Genomic DNA, 15,670 nt, shown 5'->3' with positions numbered 1-15,670 from the left:
TCATAATACTGAGGCAGAAGCCTGTTTCAAAGCCTCTCAGGTGTTTTCTAAAGGTTTACCAACAAATGTCCTGGTATGATACCATTCCATTCATTGTGCTCTTCAACGTTAGGTCACAAAAGACAAGATTTTGAGGTTTGCCAAATTGTCCACTGAACAATGAATGGCAAACTATCCTGTTTCAAGAATATTTGACAAACAGACATAGTATCATAAGACATTGTGTAACATCAGTAATGGGAAGAGTTTCGTAATTTTAGAGTGAAAATGCTGCTATGAAGTTGTGGTGCGTCAGCATGTGGTCATGCTGTAACTGTAAGTTGATCTGGGGTTAAAAATTGCACAGATCATCAAAAACATGAAATGACTGTTTTGTCATGTGAAACAAAATTTTAAAGTGAACCTGAAATTACAACTGATCCTATCAGTTCATGTGCCTGGACTTATTAAGCATGATGCATCATATCATATCATTTAAAAGACAAAATTCTTTTTATCCCATCAAACATCTCTTGAGTTTTGATCACTGTGCACCAGCAAGAGGAGAAAATAGTGGTACTGAAACCAAAGTAGACCACACAAATTCACAAAGCAGGGGTGAGCACTGAAGTGCTGAGTGTGTAAAAATCGCCTGTCCTCTCTTGCACTTTCTACAGAGGTCCAAAGTGCCTCTGAAGGCAATATAAGCTTCAAGAACTGTATGTCAGTAGCTTCATGAAATGGGTTTCTGTTGTTAAACATTAAACAAGCCTAAAACCGCTATGTGCAATGCCAAGCATCAGCTGGACTGGTCTATAGCACGCCGCCACTGGGCTCCGCCTAATACTGGAGCAGAAACATGTTCTCAGTAGTCATGAATCACGCTTCACTGTCTGGCAGTCTGATGAATGAACCTAGATTTGGTGGATACTGGGAGTACACGCCTTACTGGAATGCACAGTGCTAACAGTAAAGTTTGGTGGAGGAGGGATAATGGTCTAGGGCTGTTTTTAGGGTTTGGACTCCAGTGAAGGGTAATGTTAATGCAGCAGCATGTAAAGACATTTTAAATAATTATACGCTTCCATCTTTGTGGTAACAGTTTGGGGAAGGCCCTTTCCTGTTCCAGCATGAATGTGCCCCTGTACACAAAATAGGATTCATAAAGACATGATTTGACAAGTTTGGTGTGGAAGAACTCTTGTGGCCTTCACAGAGCCAACCCCACTGAAAACCTTTGAGGGGAACTGGAAGGTTGATTGTGAGCCAGGCCATCTCATCCAACATCAGAGCCTGACCTCAAAAATGCTCTTTTGAACAGGTGCAAATTCCCACAAACTCCAAAAATCTTGTGAAAAGTCTTCACAGAACAGTGGATGAACAGTTCACTGGTTATAGCAGTAAAAAACAGGCCAACTCCATATTAATGCCCATGGTTTTGTCAAACAGGCTCCTATCAGTGTAATGGTCAGGTGTCCACATACATTTGGCCACATCTTGTAGATTACATTACATAAGAAAATGTGTTATGATTTCTGATTTATATTCAGTCAATTCGTTTCTAGGGTTGAGTTCCGTAAGTTCAGCACCTGAACTGCTTCGCGGTCACTCTCAAGCTTCAGCATTTTATTTTCCTGTTTAAAAAAATTACAATGCTTTTTATTATTATTACTTTCTTATTTATTTTGTTTATTATTTTAACATTTTATTTCAGTTTCTCTCGGTACATGAGACACTCTTCAACTGCACTTTTCACTCAGAAATGTATTCCGAACACAAAAGTACATTAAGCAAGAATACAAATTAGACCATAATAATCCCCCCAAAAAAGGAAAAACAGCGCTAGCTCCTCTGCTAAAAGGTGCAGTTAAAGAGTTCCTGATCTTATTCGAGTTGTTTTTCTAGCCACATTTACTCCTACTTGACCTGTTATTTGGTTGAATAGCACTTGACTTTATTATGGCTTTAAGATCTCTGTTCCGACGTCTTATCAGGAGAACACAGCTAAGCTGAAAAAAGTGCAGCTAGTGGCTGGAAGAGAGAGATCAGTTCTCCTGCTCAGCCCTCCGTCTCCTACCCTCAGCGACCAATGAGGACTGAGAGGATCTGCAGGCTGGTCTACAGAGGGTTAAACTCCGCTGAAGGCAGGCAGCAGTTCTGTGGGGGAGTTACCGAGTCTCAGGCTGCAGTAACATCACAGCGCATTCCACAGCAGCCCAGAGCTGCCAGCGTCTTATTAGGAGCAGAGGACTGTACGGCGAAACCACTCGACTGTAGGCTGTCCAAAAACTGTCATCTGCTCTGCCGGTCCAGAAGAAGAAAATACAAAGGAAAGGAGGCTATGCTAGGTCTCGGTCTCAGTGCCGCTGGTTAACTTGATACGGGTGAGTAGCCTGTTTCACTCAGCCGGTTACATTTTGACAACAAACGAAAACGCCTGAACGATTTAGATGCTAATTTGACGTAAATCGAGAATGATCTGCTAAATGTGAAGCTGAATTTGTGTTAAGTGGTCTGTTGGTAGCTGTCTAGTGCCAGTGGTTAATTCAGGTGATCCTAAATGTTATATCATCATTTCATGTTGTGGGTGCTGTATAATGAGCCGTTCGTTAGAGTGCCTGCAGCAGACGCTGCCAATTTAGCGTACAGACGCAACCTGTTGTCATTTTGAGGCTGTTGGTGAATTAACCTGAATGTGAGGGCTGCTGATAGCTGATCAGCCCCTGCCCCCCTATTTTCCTCTGGGGGCTTATTTACATCTCACACGCTTTCGTGCCGACACGAACGTGGGTTGGCTTATATGACACCTAGATTATGTCTGTCCACGTTTCGGCAATTCGAGGACATTCGCGGACGGTCTCTCGACAAAGGGAGTCGGTTTGGTTTGGCCGAGGTAACGGCGTTAATCTTGGTCGTCATCTCGCGTTTGGAAACGTGTGGGCTGAAATTCATCAGCTAAATGCAGTGCCGTGCTAAAATGCTGCGCTGTGCTCAAATGAAGGCTGTGTTGTTGGATTGTTTTGGGGTTTATGTTGAAATGAGTGAATTTGAATATGTAGTCAGCCACATCCTTATACCTAGTAGGCTGAAATCTGCATGTATCTGCCGGACTATAAGCACAGGCTATAGATAGACGTACGTCATTAAAGGGGAACTCCACCAGTTTTTCAGAATGTCTGGATCATTCAGTCGTGGAGACAGTCAGAGAGGTTTGGTGTGAGTTGTAGGGAAACGGACAGCCTCTGATTTCTTTACAGTGGTGATAGGAACCAAGGGTTGCCATGTCTACAACACAAATGTAAGCATTTTATTTACTATCCAAAACCACCAGCACAGCTGCACGCGTCTTCTGAGTTTTATATGTAATGCTGATAATGGTAGAATAGTAAATCCAAAAAAAATGACATGTTTTGCCTTACAACACCCTTCATAAATGTTTTAAAATAGATTCAAATAGGCCAGACCTTTCTAAATACTGTCATACAACAATGTCTCAGGCATCAGGCAGCATATATCTAAGCATTTCATGTAATCCCTTTCTGTGAGGGAGCTTTCCGAGGTATTAAACTCTTCAGACATCTGGTTCCTATCACCACCTCTGTGAACGATTCTGACTCGTCAGGTTTCTCTAGAGCGTAGCATTTTGCATCAAACCACGCTGAATGACTGTTTACATCTCAGCCAGTTAATTATGTAGAATTTTTGAAACATTGACGGAGTTCCCCTTAATTGGGACGTCACAGAAGCAAAACACAAAACGCAAATTTGCATCCTGCACACACAATAAATGCATGTAAAGCCTAATAATACAGCCGACTAATGTTTCACTCACTTCTTGCTCCAATAATGTCTCTTTATTCCTTTCTGTTTTTTAACAACAATGAAAATGGGTCAGGTTTTCATGCTGTACGCTTTTGTCAAGAACTGGCAAGCCTAAATTCAGATCATGAATTTAAATGGTAGCCCCTAATGAATTTTCATATACTTCACTCTCGGCAAGATGGTCAGAAGGCGTTCAGGAAAGACCACGCTTGATCATCTGAATGGATGGCCTATCCCATCTGTGAACATGAGACCAAGCTCTGGTAGAGATGTTCATTTTCGAAAAACTTGCGTACAAACACTTGCCTCTAGAAAGCAGGTATGAACTCAGGCTGAAGGAATGTGTTTCTTTGTAGACCTGGATCATTACGGCGGTCCGGGACGTGGAAAAAGGCGAAAGACAGAGATGAGAGGAAGAGAGAGTAGGAGTGAAAAAAAATGTTAGCGAGTTTAACTGCACAGCCTAGAAATAACCATAATTATAGCACTTTGTCTCTTTTTCCCACTACCTCACCACCCTTCATGTTACATCTAATGGAGGAAATGCCACTGTAAACTCACTCCACTTCCTCTCATAAGCAGGGGGGGAAGATATGGGCTAGTTTGTAAGCCTTTTGAAGAGAGTTGACTTTCAAAGAGTTTGAAGGCACGCAATCTAAACATTACCAGAAATATCGAGAGAAAAACGTTCGTTTTCCTTCAGTGCCTCTAGAAATGGTCATGGAGGTATGGAGAAAGATTTAAGCTCACAGGAAGGAACTGAACCCACACCCAAATATGTGTAAATGTCTTAGTTGAGGGACATTAAGTGACCGCTGTGCCTTTAACCATGTTTTAAGAAGTGAATTCACGTTTTGAAGAATATGACTCAGAACAGGACACTTTTTTCCTCTCTGTTGGTAGAATGTGTGCCGTTTTATTGGAAGCAGATGTTGGCGCTCAACTTCATTTCCCTCCTTGAGTCATTCCTTTACTTCTGGCTTACTCTGGACCATTTCTTCTCCTGGGCTATCTCCCTCCCTCTCGATAGGAAGAAAGAAAGAGTGTGCTCGTGAAAGTTAAAAAAAAGAAAAGTCTCTTCATTAAGAACACAAGTCTTCACAAACATTTTCTCAAATCAGTTGACTTCTCTTTGTTGTCGTCCTCCGTCCGTGTTAGTCTCTGCTGGCTGGAAGGGTTTACTATTGTATTTCACTGGAGACATATACAGGTCACTAGAGAAGTCATGGTAGCTCTTTTACATGGAGAGTGGTATTTCACTGCGGCAGCCACATGCTGAGGTAAACGACCTTTGCACTGGGTGTTTGTTTGCGTCCCACTTTTCCCCCTTGTGAAAAAGAATGAAATCTGGACAATCACTTAAAGCTCTGCATTGCTCCTTAGTTTAAAAAAAAAGAAAAGAAAAGAAAAAAAGTTGAGACCAGATGTGGAACCATTTGTTTTCTTCACTTTAGTGGAGGATAACACTTGACCTCCATTCCACACAAAAGCAGAAGTGAGGAGAATTCAAGGAATATTGACTGACTTTCTCAGAAATTCCCATTCAGTGTCTTCTACCTGGTGCCCCTCCTAGACAAAATGTCCTAGGCTTTGATGGTAGTTTAAAAATATGGAATTAGCGCTGATCTTTGTGTCGTCGAAACTGTGCTCATTTGTCAGGACTCATTCTCCCTCCTGCCTCTGGTAATGATGTTCAGCAGGTCCACATAATTCTGACCCATTAGGCTCTTTGACCTTAACCCCTTAAACATAAGGCCTCAACAGTGGGTCCACATTTCAGTGACTCACTCTCATAAGTCCATAACGTACAGAGCAATCTTACAGTGGCTTCTGGGTAATAAGCCTTGAGATTAATAACATAGTTAATAAAATAGGAAGCCTGCAATGTAATAAACATGGAAACATATGTTTAAGCATAAGGACAGCATGTAAGCTCAAGACGAATTAGAACAATAAGAGGTAAAAAATCTAAACCAGTAGGAAATCTGCAATATTTACATAATTAATTAAACATTATTCATATAATTTTGAGTTTCTGCTATTTGCTATTTCTGTTATTTCAAGAAGTTTGATTCTGAATGGACAGAATTTGTTTAAAAGTTTTGGAATATAAAATGAAAATATAAACTAAAGAGGTACATGTGTAAACAAATGTTTGAACTATGGTTTTGTTGGTTTTACAGAAGAATTTGACTGCCTTATAATAAGGAAAATAATTATGAACAGAATGTAAATCTACAGAATGTTGTTGTTAACTTAACTTACTATTAGAAGCTCTTTGTACCCAATATTTTTAAATTAAAACATTGAACATTTAACCAATATTATTGGTTATTAGTGTTTTTAGCTCACTAAAGTCAGTGTCAGTATCACAGATACTCCACACTTTTTTATACCTCAAATATTCCTTAATATTACGGCAAACAACAATCTGAATGACTTTTCAGAGGCGATTATGGTCTAGTCGGGTATGGGAGTCAGGTATGGGAGAGTAGAATAGAACTAGATCCCAGTTGCTGGGATTCACTGGGGGTGACTTTCCCAAGCCATTATATCAGAAAGCTCATTATAAGACTGTAAGTGACATGTAATGCATTGGGGAAATGGCCTAAGTTGGCTTCTATGCTTTCAGTGTAAGTCCACACAGCTGTTTTCAAATGACATGTCTTTAAGGCAGACCTTGGCAGTATCTGATTTGGTGGTTGGTTGTGGTCTTAAAACAGATGTTCTGACACTCCAGAAATACCTATTGCACCTATAAGACCACACAAGATGGCATCTTTAAGTCTTTTTGCATTCACACAGTGTTTGAAGTGTCTGTGTGCTATGGAAAGATTTATTGCCCTTAATCATTTCCCAGGAGAAGGGATTGAGTTAAACATATTGTGAGCGAAAACACAGTAAATTCATGGTAATTATGTCAAACAACTGTTTTGGAAGTACATTAAGACTGTGCTTATTTTAAGTTTTACAGAAATGATCTTATGTTTCTTCAGACTTTACTGTAATTGAAAGGTAGGTCTATAGATTGCAATGGACACACAATAGCCCATAAGCTATCCAAAAGCTATAATTACATACTGTTTATGATGGGTAGTTATACTGATTTTAGCTTGAATGGTTTTTACTTTGGCTTTTTATGAAAAGTGTGTGTTTTATGTGCCATTGATATGTATTGTAATAGCTGCCTGTTTGGCAGAGGCCTACGCTGTTTGTGCGTATATTTGGAGCTTTGGGAGTACATCTCACTACAGGACTCATTTCTGCTTTATCAGATCATCTTGCATTGTGTGTGGGATACAGTCTTCACTAGGTTCATTCTGTCTTACATTGAATTGTGCAGCTGCAGAAAAGATGATGTAATATATGAAGAGATGACACAATACCACATTTTCTCTTCCAGTACTATTACTGATATTGAGTAACAGCTGGTAACTATTATTTAGCAAATGGGTATTAATTATGCACTAAACTACCCAGAACATTTTCCTTTGTAAGTTTCCTGGAGAGGATGTCTTAACTAAAAAAACCCACATAAGTTAAGCACTTCACTTAAGATGGGCATCTAGATATACATTGCTGAAAGACTTATTTGTAGCCAACCACAAGACTTCAGCTGCTGAATTTACTATTACTACTGACTGAATTAGACGATTTCAAATAAAGGAATTGTAGGAATTTTTCTAGTGTAATCCTTTGTTGTCCTTATGTGAATGTTGGGCTACATCTGGCTACTTCCTTTGCTTTACGTTCCTATGTGCTACAAGCAGTTCCATGATATTTAAGGTCAGATTCTGATTAGATCTGTTCCTGTTTTCCTCCAGTATCTGATCCATCATTTCGATGTAGACTGAAGTCCTGATGTATCAAGCCTTTTACACCATTTTCAGGTGCAAATCAAAATTCCTGTCCCTCATGTTACATACAGAACTGGAGCACAGGCCTAAACATGTAGTTCATGGGTTGTGTGCATGGCAAAACACAAAATTCACTTATTCATGCACATACATTTGAGAGAGAGCCTCAGATTGGGAGGATCACACAAAAAGTGGGTGGAGAAATTACACCTGCAGCTGATCAATACGTGGTGAACGGTTTTCTTTGTTGGAGTAAATAGCACCCCTGTAGAATGTTTTCTTCATCGCTGAACTTTCTGTTCTGTCTTGAGCTTGTTGATGGCTCTGGTTAAATTGAGGTGCATTGTGGGTGCATATTGCAGTTGCACTGAGGCACATTTTGAGCTGCACTTGCACTCGTATCTACATCTGGCCCTATTAGATCAGCACTGCCTCTACATGTAAGCCAGATTGATGCAGATTTCTGTGCATTGGCATTACTGTATACATGCTTTCTTGGTTTTGGTTTCTGAAAGGATTAACGGCTCAAAATTGGCAAGTGAAGAGAAAAGCCCAGGAGACTCTGTGTGTGAGCCTGTCCTCTTTTTTGTTTGATCATGTCTCTGATGACGGACTGGGTGTTTGCTGTGCAAACCCAGCCTGTAGATGCTCAAACAAAAGACAGGGTTACCAATACCTGCCTCGGTGGCATGTTGGTGTCATGGCAACCGCTAAGAAGGTGGACTGCAGTCTGCTCCAGTAGCTTCACTTTATTTTCTAATTAAAGCCTGCATGCTTGTAGATTTGACTCTGTGTAGGGAGAATGACTAATAATTGACTGGAAATAAACTAGGAATCTTGGACTCCACATACTTGGACTTACCCTTAAGAACTTTTCAACCTGCTGTTTTGTGGTCAGACCTGACTTTGACCTTTCGTTCCAAAAGTACTGTGACTCAGAGTCCATTAAATACTCAGAGAAATCCATCCATTTGAATTTTCTAGTTAAAATACAACCCAGTTATAAGCAAACTGTTGTTGTGCAATAAAAAACTTTAGTTTTTATTTTGGTACATCATTTGAGCCCAGTCATTTACACTGTCTGAACATTTTGTGATAAATGGACCTATAGAAATGATCCAAAATTGTTTGGTGTAAAAACTCTTAACATTGGCTTACAGTAGAAGTTAAAAATGGTTTTGCCTTCTCCTGTAAAGTTACCATTTTGGAGATACATGTTTTAATTTGGACAGCAATGATATAGTAAAAAAATACCAGTACTGTTACGTTGGAACAGAGTTCAGATGAGTGCAGATCTAGATAAATGGTAGCTTTAATACTAACCAGAGAAAAACCCAAAATCGCAGTCACAAAACAGTCCAAAGAGTCGAAACACGGGGGAATTCAGACAGGCAACAGTACAAAAAGGGCAAGGCAAAAACTCAGTAAATGTGAAGGCAAGGCAAGGCAAGGCAAGGCAAGGCAAGGCAAGGCAAGGCAAGGGTCAAAATACACAAAAAGGCACAAATGAGGTAATGCTCAGTAAGTCACCAGGGTACACTACTTCGCAACCCTACAATACTAAGCCCGGGCTTAAATGTTGTCTACCACAGGTGTTGTAAGTTAGTACTCAGGTGATCGTGAACGCTGATAGGTGGATTGAACAGAGTCCTTGGTCACCTGTGTTCCCTGGGACTCCTGGGAAATGCAGTCCGTGTCGGATTCCAGTTGTGACTGAGCAGTCACGTGATCTTCCAAGGGCTGCTGGGAAGTGAAGTCCGTGGAATGCGTGACAAGTACATTTAAAGCATTAAATTCATTTGAAGCATGACTGAAACTTTCATGATTCAGGCCCTCGCCGAAACAGGAATAAACAGGTATAAAATAATCTGCGCTTATTTGTGGCGTGTGAGTTTAACAGTTATGTCACATCATATGCCTTAACAATAATTTCAGCCATTATACTAGTATTTGGCCCACTGCAAATTATGCATTTAATGTACTTTTTAAATAAATCATTAGAATGTCATTAATGTCTTTTTGTCATTAGCATGGACGCTTGCTAACCACATTTTGTGTATTTGCTAAGTCTATGCTAAAAAACATCAACCCTGTTACTCATTCAAGCCGTTGTCAGGAGATAAACCTTATATGGACAAAGTTGTATTGTTTTTTGTTAACCCGTTTTCAGTAGTTACATGCATATTGTGTTTCAGGTTTGGAAAGTGGTAAAAGGTTCAGGTCTTTTTAGGGCTACTGAATAATTCAGAATGGTTTAACATAAGTCTGTGATGATTTAAGCCTGCTATTGGCACAATGTTAACGGGTGAGGTTTTAGCTTTAATTACTTGTTAGCTACACTAGCCTTGCAGCTCATTGTAGAAACTCACATGTCTTGGCTGCCCGACTACATTTCATTACAGTTTATACATTTGTGGCAAAATTGTGTAAACTTGATCTTTTGCTGAACTGTCTAAGGTACAGTCTTTTCAGAGTCAATCGAATGTCTGCAACCTTTTCGAGGTTTGTACCATTAGTACCTTTGCCCTGGTGACTATTAAATCCACACCCCTGGAGATACGTTTTGTACAGAATGTTGTCCTCAGAGGCCAGAAATTCCTGGCACAGAGCTGAGGTGGATGCGTTTTGGCTTCCTGCCTTTTTTTGATGTGCGTATTTAAAAAGCTTCATTGGCCTGTGTCAAGAAACAGCCACAGAGCCGAGGAGCCAGGGAAGAGGAAAGATGGTGTTTACTGTACACTCATTGTTCTCGCTCTCTGGAGGTATTCGCTGAGTTTGTGGCTCCTGGCCTGGCCCCCTCATTTTCTCTCCTCTCTGGCCCTAGATTCTGTCCGGAGAATCAGCAAGGGGGAAGAGAAAGAGAAAACGAAGAGCTGGAGGTCCTCTCAGGTCAGAAACGAAGTGTAAATATTGATATTGGTTTTCGGGCTTGGCTTTGGCCAGGATGTTCTGAAGTCATCTGCGTTAGTGGGGGAGATGTTTTAAAGGTATAGCATGTCTTGCAGTCTGAAGAACTGAAACACTATGGAATCTAAACGATAGCTTGAGGCGTGGTTTAAGAAGAAGAATAAAGGAGGACATTGCTCAGCGTCTTTTGTTTAGCCATTACATACACTGTATAAGCTGTAGTAAAACTGTACAATATACTGTAATTAATTGCTCTGCTTACTATACTTGCCCACACCATCTGAAGAAAAGCAATTAGTTTAATGAAATCATTTTTGAAACTCTTTCCTCAATAGTAGTTTTATATGTTTTGATTTTCAGACCAGTTAATATTGCATTATAGTAAAGTTACTCTCCCTGTGTTCACAGTTGTAATGGTCACAAAATATAGGGAAAACTTCACTTTTAGCAGAGGTTTTCAGGTAGGTGCTCACATGCCAGGCAATAAAAACACTTCCAAATTAGCAGTTGACAGCCTTACAAACTGACTACAAGACTACAGAGACTCAAAACACTGCCATGGTTAGCAGGGATGTAACACTGCAACATGTTGCATTCTATTCATTTGTACCGCATTATATTGTATTGCATCATTGCGTCATGACTAGCAGGTTAGCTTATGGCTAGAGTGTTAGCTTGGAGCTAACATATTAGCTTGTGCCTGAAACATTAGATCAGGACGTTTCTTACTCATATAGTACTTTTATAAATGGAAACATTAACATACTAATATACTTATTTCAAGCAGATCATACAAGCAACTCAATTTAATTAATTGGTAACTAAATAAAAGAAAGTGTAACTTAATGATTTGAGTACAAATAATGTCAGGGCTTTCGATGTATGATATAGGGTTCACATAGAAAGCAAATGTGATTGAATTAATGATCATTTCTATGAAGTTGGTAAATGCCTGTATGGCCATTTAAATTAAAGGTGTTCATAGAAGAAACAGATGAAATTGTTAAGATTCTTTTCTAGACCAGAGTTAGAAGGGTTGAGTGTTTGTGAGGAGCATTGTAGTTGTTGGGATTTTTATGTTTTTTTATGTTTTGTTGAGCGAGCCAACAAAGACATTGCCTTTATCGTGCCACCAATTCTGTATTGACTTCTGTTGAATGTCAGGTGAGTCATGGTGTGGTTTTTTTTTTCTAAAGGCCACATTTGAGTGATTTACTTCAGTAATATTCCACCTGTTGAGGTAACTCACGTTAAGTAAACAATAGAGACTGTTGTAAGGACTTGTCAATGCTACTGCAGGCTGTGGCCTTTAGTTGGTCCATTCAGCCAGGTTTATGCTATTCAACTTGAGTACTGTTATGCATTAAACATTTTGGCTTTTAAACATGAATTAGCTTTCTGTAAAAATTGTATAAATCAATATAAATGTCCTTGCTTTCATTTAAAACTCATCAGAGATCATAAAGTTAGCCTGTAAAGGTTGATGTGACAGCACATGAGTCACTTAAAAGCATCGATTGTCTGAAGCCTGTAACCTTTGCCCATCCCAAGGCCACGTCATTGATTTACATTCTTATCTATTTCAGCATTTTCTGCTTCAAAAGAATGGCTACATTTTTAAACTATAAGTGTGCTTTATTCCCATAATTACATTCACATCCTTGTCGTTGCTTGAAAAACAGTCACTCATGTGAGTGCTTTTCAATTCTGGTCACAGCCTGGTACCGGTTCTCAGACATTGTTTAGGTGCACGCACTGACAGTGCTAGTTTGACCAGAAGCGTATCTTTTTTTCCACTCTCCTTTGTTGACAGCTTTAGAGGATCAGTGCTATCAGACAGATAGATTCCCCTCAGGACTCCTGCTTAGAATATGGAGAAGAACAAATCAGACAGAGGAGCATAAATATTCCACAGCTGGCTTCCCTGCCTGCCAGCTTGCCGCATTCTTCTGATTTCTTTCATCATCTCTTCCAGATTGTTGCTTTTGGAAAGTGGGCTTGGAATCTTTGGACAGTTCATTCTCACAGAGACCATCAACACTGGATAGAAAGTGACCATTTTAGTGTATGTAGACAGTTTTATTTTGTGCTCATGCTGTCCTGAGCTAGTTTTTTAGTCTCAGTCCTCATCCTTTAGTATCGGTTATCTGCAGACCCAGTGGTGACCCCTGACTGTAAAAGCTAGACCTTCAGTCTGGGCCATAAATGTCAAAACATGAGGAAAAAATACACCTCTAAGATAATGTTTATATCTGCTAGAGTCCCTTAGCATTCTAGTAGTTTGTTAGCACTAAGCTAATGGCATTTATAGTTTTGCTGTTTTAGATTAAACATAGATATTTAAAGCTTTTAAAAGACATTCTATGTTAACAGTGACTCAGTAGCGAGAGTCTGGTGTGGAGCAGCCCTATTGTCACGATTGGCCCCTCCCAGTCCGGTCCATGTGCGTTTGTTTTGCTCTAGTCCATGTGCTTTTTTGTTTTGATCCTAGTCCGGCCCCTTGTTTTATGACCCCGTCCCTGATTGTCGCCACCTGTTTTCCGCCTGTCCCTCGTTATCACTGTGTTTTATAAGCCCCGTGTTTGGCCTTTGTTTTCGCTGGTCTTTGTACTGTTTGATGTGCTGTTTGTTTGTGCGGTTTGTTGGCTGTACTGCTCGATGTGTATGTATTGTTGAAGAGTTTTGTTTATTTCTGGTCTGTTTGGAGTTCTGTGTTCATTTTGTCATGTCTGTCCCTCTTGCTCTCCATATTGGACATTTGAACCTGGACTATCTTGTCCCTGATTTTGGATTTGCCCATAATAAATCTCGCTTGTCTCCGCACCTGCGTCTGCCTCAACATCGCTCCCCATCATTACAACTCCTGTTTTCTGTTTCTAACAAGCCATTAAATAGGCTGCTACCCAATTTCACAATCATGTATCTGGGACTTCTGGAAGGCCGGAAGCAATATTTTTCCTCACACAGTTGTTCACTGTTGAAAGTCAAGACGTGATTGGTTGATTCCTCGGTCACTTTGTAATTATGCTGATAGTAAATCTAGCATGTTAGGCCTTAGGTTCATCTCCTGAAGTTCTAATCAGTGAGAGTGCTCGCTTAGCTAGACATTACAGATAAATAACATTCCTGGCCAGTTTTCCACTAGGTGTTAGTAGCAATACTACTAAATACAAGAATGATTCTATTGAATAAAAATTAGATAAACATTATAGACCTTTTTAGTTCCTTAAAGTTAATGGCCTAGTAATTCTTTGGCTCAGAGAAAGCCTAGAAAACCGTGAGGGTTCCCCTCTGTGCTGAGTGTCTACTTCATATACGTTAAAGCATAACCAGTACAATCAGACAGGACATTTTAGGCTGCTGAATACTTTAAAATACTTTAATATTAAGTTTTAATCCAATTTGATTGGCCTATCTGATGATTTTGTCTGCTATTTGCTTTAAAATGCATTAAAATCACTTCATATTTTTATATGTGCGAAGCATGATGCATTCTGAACTGATATGTTTTGTTTCTTGGGGGAGCTTTTTATGTGAAATGACCATTTTAGTGTCTTAAATTTCAAACTACACAAGCATGTATGAAGTAGCCATTTATCTGGCTTTGAGCTTTTTTCTCGTTCCAAACTGTGATATCCAAGTGCTTTTGGGTTCATCTGGTTGAACTGTGTTTGATTTTCCTCTATAAGATGGTTCAATGCTGCAGACACTTAAACAACTTCTAAAATGCAAGATGTGGATAATGTTGATATTATTTTTATGACAAGCAACAATAGGTGTAGTGATACCATTATATTGTCATTGTCATAACAAAATTACATATCTCTGAGATCTCTAATCTTGTTGTAGAAGGGGAAAGTGTTCTTAACATCTGTTAATATAACTTTAAAAGCTTGAAAGTAATTTTGGACTATGTCTGTTGGCCCATTCGTCGTGAAATTATGTTTCACATGGTGTGAAGAAATGTGTTTTTTTACAAGTCTTTCCTGTGGCAGTATTAAAATGTGCTTTGATCGGCTCCAATGCTGGTCATTGAGATCAGTTAAGGACATCCCTAGTTTGTGTACAGTAAGGCCACCACAGCTGCGACTGAGCCCAGAACAGCTGTTCTTCTTACTGCCTTATAATAGAATCTTCTACCATTTATAGTCCTGCAGTTCTATTTGCCAGCTGAGAGTTGGGGTCATGGGTCGGTCGCTGGTCTGTGAGGTGAAGCTGATTACAGAGTAAAAGAACTGTTATTGTCAGGTGACAGGCCTGAAGCTGTGGGAAAACCTTTTCTAACAGGGAAACTGAACAGGTTTTGAGATATTTGTTAAAGGAAATTTCAGTCAAATGTTTGTGTGGTAAGAGTACAGGACCTCATTGTGAAATTATTGACCTATAAACAAAGCATATTATGTCTTCAGACGTAATACAGCTCATAAGTGCCTTTGTTGTGTGCTGTGTGTTTGTAAGTATATTGTGTGCATTTGGATTTAGAAGGGTTTGAAATCCTGCTTCTTAAGCCGATTATGAAACAACTCTGTCTTATTACTCATAGCTCATACTGCAGCACACTAGGCTAAGGGTGAGCAATATGGCAAAAATATAACATCATAATGATGGTCTGAACCTGGGTATTGATCCTTGTTCTTCAGTGATCAGGATCCCCATGGACCCTCACAGAACAGGTGCTATTTGGGTGGTGGATCATTCTCTGTACTGCAGTAAGACTGACAAGTGGATCAGACACAGCAGTGCTGCTGGAGTTTTAAACAGCGTTTCCACTCACTGTCCACTCTATTAGACACTTCTACCTTATCAGTGCATCCTGTAGATGTAAAGTCAGCGATGATAGCTCATCTGCTGCTGCACAGTTTGTGTTGGTCATCCTCTAGTTCTTCATCAGTGGTCACAGGATACTGCCTACAGGACGCTGTTGGCTGGATATTTTTAAATGGTGGACAATTCTCAGTCCAGCAGTGACACTGAGGTGTTTAAAAACTCCAGCAGCACTGCTGTGTCTGATCCACTCAGACCAGCGCAACATACACTAACACACCACCACCATGTCAGTGTCGCTGCAGTGCTGAGAATGATCCACCACCCAAATAGTACCTGCT

The 15,670-nt window shown here is 39.9% G+C and overlaps 1 protein-coding gene across 3 annotated transcripts in view; it reads left to right on the top strand.

The window, feature by feature from the left end:
- The first annotated feature begins 2,119 nt into the window (after positions 1–2,119).
- Positions 2,120–15,670, top strand: part of si:ch211-204c21.1 (disabled homolog 2) — a 45,825-nt gene continuing 32,274 nt past the window's right edge. The window contains exons 1-2 of one of the 3 annotated variants that reach the window (XM_037531751.1): positions 2,120–2,363; positions 10,483–10,547. The gene's annotated coding sequence lies outside the window, so the exon portion shown is untranslated. The remainder of the gene's footprint in view (positions 2,364–10,482; positions 10,548–15,670) is intronic. The other 2 variants (XM_037531750.1, XM_037531752.1) reach the window with 2 other exon arrangements.

This window comes from Pygocentrus nattereri, chromosome 20 (genome assembly GCF_015220715.1).
Source record: "Pygocentrus nattereri isolate fPygNat1 chromosome 20, fPygNat1.pri, whole genome shotgun sequence".
In the NCBI taxonomy this organism is placed as follows: domain Eukaryota; kingdom Metazoa; phylum Chordata; class Actinopteri; order Characiformes; family Serrasalmidae; genus Pygocentrus; species Pygocentrus nattereri.
This window is presented reverse-complemented; position numbering and strand designations above follow the sequence as displayed.